Source organism: Triticum urartu, chromosome 7A (assembly GCF_056163025.1).
Source record: "Triticum urartu cultivar PI428250 chromosome 7A, HENAU_Tu73, whole genome shotgun sequence".
Taxonomy (NCBI): Eukaryota; Viridiplantae; Streptophyta; class Magnoliopsida; order Poales; family Poaceae; genus Triticum; species Triticum urartu.
The window spans coordinates 72,403,812-72,409,990 of NC_141879.1; positions in this window are offsets into that span (position 1 = coordinate 72,403,812).

Consider the following 6,179-nt stretch of genomic DNA (forward strand, 5'->3'; position numbering starts at 1 on the left):
TGTCACAGTAGGTCGCGTTTTTGTCATGCATGTACATCCATGACGATTTTATGACAGAATCAAGATAGTCATACCTGTGCTGTCGTAGAAGTGTTCCATGACATTACCAAAATTATCATCACGGAAGTGTGCTGTAACACCCTCGATGCGACTATAGCTCTCACGTGTCGAGGCATGACTTAGAGACATAATCGCATTGAAGGCATATGTCGCAAGTTAGGCAATCTTCACAACATCCCATGTAATATGATAAATAAAAGGGAGATAACATAGTTGGCTTACACTCGCCACGTCAATCAAGTACATAAATAACATTACATCATCCAAACACTCATGGCCCGACTACGACGCCAAAATAGAAAAGAACCCAACATGCGACAAGGCCCCGAATCAAACCCCAACTAGGCACCACTACTGATCATCAGGAAAAGACACGTAGTAACGCTGAGAGTCTTCGTCGAACTCCCACTTGAGCTCGTACTCGTCACCTGGAGCGGGATCACCTGGACCTGCATCTGGAGTTATAGTATCTGTGAGCCACAGGGACTCAGCAATCTCGCACCCTCGCGATCAAGACTATTCAAGCTTATAGGTAAGGCAAGGTAAAATATGAGTGGAGCTGCGGCAAGCGACTAGCAAGTATGGTGGCTAACTTATTCGCAAAGGAGAGCGAGAAGAGGAGGCAAAGCACGAGCGAGAAACTAGAGAACAACCTGCGCAAACATTACTCCAACACCGTGTCCACTTCCCGGACTCCGCCGAGAAGAGGCCATCACGGTAACACACTCAGTTGATTCATTTTAATTAATTAAGGTTCAAGTTATCTACAACCGGACATTAACAAATTCCCATCTGCCCATAACTGCGGGCACGGCTTTCGAAAGTTCAATCCCTGCAGGGGAGTCCCAACTTAGCCCATGACAAGCTCTCATGGTCAACGAAGGAATAGACCTCCTCCCAAGACGTTCCGATCAGACTTGGTATCTCGGTAACTCAAGACACTTCGACAGGTTAAAACAAGACCAGCAACACCGCCCAAATGTGCCGACAAATCCCGATAGGAGCTGCACATATCTCGTTCTCGGGGCACACTCAGATTGTCCAAACTTTCGGTAGGCCAGCCCAGAGTTGCCCCTGGTAGCCACCGGCGGCTGACGGTTTGGACCAACACTCAGAGGAGCACTGGCCCGGGGGGGGGGGGGGTTAAAATAAGATGACCCTTGAGTCTGCAGAACCCAAGGGAAAGAAAAGGCTAGTTGGCGAATGGTAAAACCAATGTTGGGCATTGCTGGAAAAGCTTTAATCAAGGCGAAATATCAAGGGGTTCCCATTATAACCCAACCGCGTAAGGAACGCAAAATCCGGGAATATAACACCGATATGACGGAAACTAGGGCGGCAAGAGTGGAACAAAACACTAGGCGAGAGGCGAGCCTTCCACCCTTTACCAAGTATATAGATGCATTAAGATAACATAGCAATATAATGATATCCCAACAAGTAAATAAATGTTCCAACAAGGAACGCCTCCAATCTTCACCTGCAACTAGCAACGCTATAAGAGGGCTTAGCAAAGCGGTAACATAGCCAATCAACGGTTTGCTAGGACCATGATGGGTTAGAGGTTCAACTTGGCAATTGGGAGGCTGACAAGAAAAAGGTAGGCATCGTAGCAATGGCATAGCAAAAGAGCGAGCAAACTAGCATAGCAAAGATAGTAGTGATTTCGAGGGTATGATCATCTTGCCTGCACAGTTGTCAGAGTTGACTGGATCCTCACAAGCAAACTCAACGGGCTCCTCGGTAGCGAACTCGTCACCCGGCTCTACCCAAAAAATACAAACAAGCAACAAGGACACAATCAACCACGTGCAAGGATCAAGCGATATGATGCAATGCTGATATGCTATGCGGGATGCGATGCGGGATGCAAAATGCAAGATATGACAGGAAATGCATGAATCTGGCCTCAACTTGGAATTCCAAGGGTGCCACTGGAAAAATGATATGAAATCGCTTGAAAACGATATAAAGAACGCTGGAATCGGAGTTACGGTTTGGAAATGGCAAGCGATTCAAAATTGACACCGGTCTGCGATTTACAGCAAGTAGGCATCTAAATGCAATGAGATGAACATGCTACAGCACCCAAACATGACAACAAAATGCATGGCAGGGATTCACACAAGATTCTTAACAAAAGTCTAGCACTGAGCTACGGCCAAATCATCCATTATGAGGTTCAAACAAGCATGTCAAAAACGCAAATGCAAAACAGATTTCAGACTTAGTGGAATTAACACTTGTCTGAAATTTCAGATCATATAGCCCTCTTCGGAGCATCAAAACAACATGCTACAGGACCTGAACATGACAAAGAAAGACATGGCATGGAGCTACTCAACAAGCTTAACAAAAGTCCCTTAGTGACCTTGAGCCAAAAGGGATCACAAAATATACTAACGAGCACACGAACATAGCAAAAACATAATCAGTTTTCAGACTTAGTGAAAACTGGGACATGCTGAAATATAACTCACGAAGGCATGTAAACGAGCTCGATGCACTCACTACGGTGCAAGTCATGGCAAGGCAAGAATACAACCATAAAGAAGGCACAAAATACAAGCTAGACATGGCAAGAACAATGGCATAGCATGCACGGATCAACTACAACAACATCGGCAAAATCGCAAACGAGTTGACGATCTGCCCAGATTCACAACGAAGCAAAAGTAGAGCTCGATTGACTCAAGCTAGGGTGCTCCATAATTGTAAGTAAAGACATGGATGGACAGATCATAACAAGATTAACAAAACTCCTTTACTGATCATCCTCAAAAGAGGCACGGATCACTAGGAAACAGCAAGAACATATGGCATCATGAACTAAATAATCCCAGACTTAGTGAAAACTACTAAGTCCGTGAAAACAGATTCACCGGGTGCCTCACTTTGCAAGCTTGCACAAGTCACCACACACATCACAAAAATGCATGGGTGGCACCTCTGGAAAGAAGAAAAAATCCTTAACAAAACATATGAAGGACTCAAGGGCATATCATGCACACAATAATCATGGCAAAAATGACAAAAGTCTAAGATCAACTAGCAGATCTGACAATTAACTCATGAAGCCTCCTTCTAACAGCATTTCGGGCATCGAGATGAGCTCAAATGAAAAAGATGCAATGGAATGAAATGATGTGCTCACTGAGATGAACAATTTGATATGCTATATGCATGAATCGGAGTTATGGATGCAAAGTTATGGAGCCTTGAACAGAGCAACTTGGACTGAAAATTTAATGACTTGGAGAAAAAAAAACAACCCCAGATCTAGGGTTGCACGGAAACCGAGGCGGCGGCGGCACTGTTCACCGAAGCTCTCCGGCGAGGTTGCAGGGCTCCGGCGAGGAGGTAGTCGGCGCCGGCGAGGGGCTGCCGGACGGCGGGGTCGGCGGCGGCCGGCGCAGTGGCGCGCGACGACGGCCGGGCGAGGCGGCGGCTGTGGCGGCCGGAGGCGGCGAAGGGCGGCGGTGGCGCGGCGAGCTCCGGCTCGGGCTCGCGGGTGGTCCGCAGCGGCGGCGTCCGCCGGAGATGGGAGAGGCGGCGGCGGATGGAGGCGCGGGACGCGGGGGCGGCTCGCGGGGCGACCAGGCCGGGAGGGCCAAGCGCGGGCTCCCGGGCCTCGGCGGCGGCTGGCGGCAGAAGCGCTACGTGGCGGCGAGGGGTTGGCGCGGGCGGCGGAGCGGACAAAGTCCGGCGCGGCCGGACACGTCCGGTGTGCGGCGGATCTGATTTTAGGGTTTCGTGGGAGGAGAAGATCCGAAAACGGGGGGTCTATTTATAGGCATAAGTGGAGCTAGGAGAGTCCAAATGAGGTGCGGTTATCGGCCACGCGATCGTGATCGAACGCTCTAGGACATGGGGCAGAGTTTGGTCGGTTTTGGGCCAAATTGGAGGGGTGTTGGGCTGCAACACACACGAGGCCTTTTCGGTCCCTCGGTTAACCGTTGGAGTATCAAACGAAGTCCAAATGGCACGAAACTTGACAGGCGGTCTACCGGTAGTAAACCAAGGCCGCTTGGCAAGTCTCGGTCCAATCCGGAAATGTTTAATCCCCACACACGAAAGAAAGCTAGAAATGACCACCGGAGGAGAACGAAGCGCCGGAATGCAAAACGGACAATGGGGAAAATGCTCGAATGCATGAGACGAACACGTATGCAAATGCAATGCACATGATGACATGATATGAGATGCATGACAAAGACAACAACACACGGAGACAAAGACCCGAACCCGAGAAAAATAAATATAACTCAACGCCGGAAACGGCAAGAGTTGGAGTACAAATTGGGAAAGTTATATCCGGGGCGTTACAACACTCCACCACTACGAAAGGATCTCGTCCCGAGATCTAGGACTGAAAGAACTCCGGGTACTCAGAACGGAGGTGATCCTCGCATTCCCAGGTAGCTTCACGGTCGGAATGGTGTGACCACTTGACTTTGAGAAATTTGATTGACTTGTTGCGAGTCTTGCGTTCAGTCTCTTCAAGAATAGCAACTGGGTGCTCACGATAAGAGAGATCTTCTTGGAGCTCAATGTCCTCGAAGTTGACGGTGCGGTCAGGAGTCTTGAAGCACTTTCAAAGCTGAGAGACATGGAACACATCATGAACATTTGCAAAGTTTGAAGGAAGCTCGAGTTGATAGGCGAGGTCGCCTCTCTTGCTGACAATCTTGAAAGGTCCCACATATCTAGGGGCAAGCTTCCCTTGGATACCGAAGCGACGAGTACCTTTCATAGGAGAGACGCGGAGGTAAACATGATCTCCGATCTCAAAAGCCAAATCACGGTGCTTACTATCATAGTAGCTCTTCTGGCGGGATTGGGCTGCTTTGAGGTTATCACGAATGACTTTGCACATTTCTTCTGCTTCTGTGATTAAGTCATTACCCAAAAGCTGATGTTCACCGGTTTCAGACCAGTTGAGAGGGGTGCGGCACTTCCTGCCATACAGAATTTCAAAAGGGGCCTTGCCCGAACTTGCTTGAAAACTATTGTTGTAGGAGAATTCAGCATAAGGAAGACAATCCTCCCACTTCATGCCGAAGGAGATCACACAAGCCCTGAGCATATCTTCAAGAATCTGGTTGACACGCTCGACTTGACCGCTAGTTTGAGGATGGAAAGCTGTGCTGAAGCGGATGTTCGTGCCCATGGCCTTCTGAAAAGAATCCCAAAACTTCGAGGTAAAGATGCTGCCACAGTCTGAAGAGATCACTTGAGGAATACCGTGCAGAGAGACAATTCTAGAGGTATAGAGTTCCGCCAATTGAGCTACAGTGATCGACTCTTTGATAGGCAGAAAGTGAGCCACTTTGGTGAGTTTGTCGATGACAACAAATATAGCATCATTGCCACATTTGGACTTTGGAAACCCAGTCACGAAGTCCATTTCAATGTGGTCAAACTTCCATTCTGGAATGGCAAGAGGTTGGAGGAGACCTGCTGACCTTTGGTGTTCTGCCTTCACTCTTCTGCAGACATCACATTCATTCACGAATTGAGCGATCTCGCGCTTCATTCGAGTCCACCAATAAGCTTGCTTAAGGTCCTGATACATCTTCGTGCTCCCAGGGTGGATGGAGAGGAGAGAATTGTGAGCCTCGTTCATGATCACTTTACGGAGGTCACCTTTGGGCACAACAATACGATCCTCGAAGAAAAGAGTGTCCTTGTCATCAAGGCGGTAGCACTTGTACTTGGACTGACTCTTGGCAATCCCAATCTTCACCTTTTTCACCATAGCATTAAGAAGCTGGGCTTGGCGAATCTGGTCTTCTAAGGTAGGAGAGACTTGAAGGTTGGCGAGGAAACCTTGAGGAACAACTTGCAGATTCAGTTTGCGGAAGGCTTCACAAAGCTCGGGTTGATAAGGCTTGAGAATAAGACTGTTGCAATACGCTTTCCTGCTCAAAGCGTCGGCAATCACATTGGCCTTGCCTGGAGTATACTCGATACTCGGATTATACTCTTGAATCATTTCGACCCATCGAGTTTGCCTGAGGTTGAGATTAGGCCGAGTGAAGATGTACTTGAGACTCTTGTGATCAGTGAAAATATCCACTTTTCTCCCCAATAGAAGATGTCTCCAAGTCAAAAGAGCA